Source organism: Magnolia sinica, chromosome 4, assembly GCF_029962835.1.
Source record: "Magnolia sinica isolate HGM2019 chromosome 4, MsV1, whole genome shotgun sequence".
NCBI lineage: Eukaryota > Viridiplantae > Streptophyta > Magnoliopsida > Magnoliales > Magnoliaceae > Magnolia > Magnolia sinica.
This window is the reverse complement of record NC_080576.1, coordinates 108151318-108153865: the sequence shown is the minus strand read 5'-3', so window position 1 is coordinate 108153865 and position 2548 is coordinate 108151318.

The following is a 2548-nucleotide window of genomic DNA, read 5'->3' as shown; positions in this document are numbered from 1 at the left end:
ACGGTTCCGTTAGTTGACGTTAACAAGGGGTACGTTTTTCATGTGGAATATACTACACTCACGTATCAACCATACGCGTGGCATACGTGTACCTAATCCAGACTGTCCATAGGAGGCATCTATTTTAGGCTGTTAATAGCCTAAACACGTACTGTTAGTTTTATCATATTCGTACGATGATTTGATATTGGGAAAATAAGTATGATCTATGAATCACTTCTTGTTCTGGACGTTCATTCAGCATACACTGATCCGATGGTTTTGATCATCGTGTCCTTTGAATTTTGAGTTGGGATTTAAGGAGATTGGTAGGTCCACTTTAGACGGTCTGGATTTCGTAAATTTATGTTTTTTTTAATGGTTGAATAACTACATGTGTATGATTCAATGTCCTCTGTCAGAGTATAATAATATTCCTCCGTCTACTTGGCACTCCCTTAACGACGAAAGACGGCTGGTTTAACAGTTGTAAATAAAAGTTTTTGAACCTCAAACGGCACTCTCCCATTACAACCGCTTTTCGGTTCGTCTCGATGAACCTGTCACGGTTCGTTCCTATTCAATGAATACTTACTGCTGTTGGATCCGGACCGTCCTTTTATTGGGACATAAAATGGACGACCGACGAACAGAAACGGTAATGATTGGACCTTTAAAACCATCTGGGTGATGAGTTTTGTCCTTTAAATATGGACCAGGATTTTTTAATTTCAGCCGTCTGTTTTAAGGTTTTAGATCGGGTAGATGAGATTTTCTGTTCGGTGCGGTTTCACAGCCAATAAATTCCAAGGTGGGACCCACCAGGTGAACGATCCAGATTTATCAACGGTATATCCATTATGTACTTGTAGTGGCAATGAACTAGGATATGTTTGTGGCAAGATGACCCAGAGACGTCCAGTAACCAGCTAGTTAACCGTCCACCAGGTTTTAAGCCGTTGATTTTTCGACGCTGGAGTTGTTTAGGTGTATCCGGCTTTAAGGTGCGGCCATGATATGTCCATTCGAGCCAATGGACGAATTAGCGAGGGGTTTTTTTTTTTTTTTTTTGGTAGATCGCGAATTTCCGAGCGAAGGTTAGGAAACAGGTGCTGGAGATAATAGAATTGGACGGTGGAGATCTTTTAAGGGTCTTGGGGATATTAATCTGGTGTGGCCAATAACATCATAGACAATAGTTAGAGCTCTATACAGCAAACAAATGTAGACGGTCCAGATGAAACACAAGTTGTCATCAGTTAGCAGCGTGTACAGTCCAGATTCTAAATTAGAGTCTCTGGACGCCAGTCAGGTGTCTTGTGTTCTTGTCAGATGACTAATTAACAAGTGCCCGGGCTTGGACGCGGTTTGGCGGTTCCCCGCAACACCAGCCATCTAACTGGTGTCAAACCTCAGTGGGCCCACCACGATGTATGTATACTATTTATACTGTCCATCCATTTTTCCATCTAATTTATGACATTGGAGTAAAAAATGATGCAGATTCAAACCTAGAGTAAAAAATGATGCAGATTCAAACTTTAAACAAACTGCACCACAGGAAACAATGGGGATTGAGCAATTACCTTTAAAAGTTTCCTTGGGGGCACATTAGTTTTTATTTTTCATTCATCCAGATCTACATGAGCTTATGGAAAAGTTGGATGACAAATAGACATCATTGGATTACAAATAAACATCATTGTGGCCCTATCCAAGGTTAACTTTGGCGCCATTAACCCACTAGTTTCTGTGGTGCTGTCCACTCATGCTTTGGTTATACTTTAATTTTGAAGTTATGCCCTAAAATGCACTGAAAATAGACAGATGGAAAAAACATATACATGATGGTGGAGCTCACGATGATTTGACACCAGCTAGCTAGCCCTACCCTGCCCGGCTCCAAATGATAACAGCCGGGAGCTTTGAGTGGCCACCGTGATGCCATCATGGGTCTCATACAAATGCGTTCATCTTTCCTCCTTTTTTTCTTTTCTTTTTAATCATCTTAAGATATGAGCCCAAAATTGAGGCATATCCACAGCTCAAGTGGATTAGGGCGTGTTTGGCCAGGCGCTAGATGTGATATTACATGGGATTAAGAGGGATGGGATCGGCAATATCCTAGGATAAGCATGATGAGCCAAACAGATCCGGTGAACTTGTCCTGGGATATGAGCAATCCCATGAATCTTAAGATAATCCACTGACATCACCATCATTACCTTAAAATTGATCCTATCCCTTGGTTGGATGGATTGGAAGGTAAAATCCCGGATATGCAGGGCGTGCCAAACAGACCTAGTGAACTTGTCTGGGATATAAGCAATCCCATGGATCTTAAGACAATCCACTGACACTACCATCATTACCTTAAAATTGATCCCATCCCTCCCAATACCATGGGATCTGCCCGGCCAAACAGGCCCTTAAGGATTAAACTCTTACCTTTGAAAACTTTCTAGGCCTACGGAAGTTTTGGATGGAGCTGATATTTACGTTCTCACTTCATTTAGGTTGTGTCTATGTAACTTTATGAATATATTGGATGGAAAATAAACATCGGACC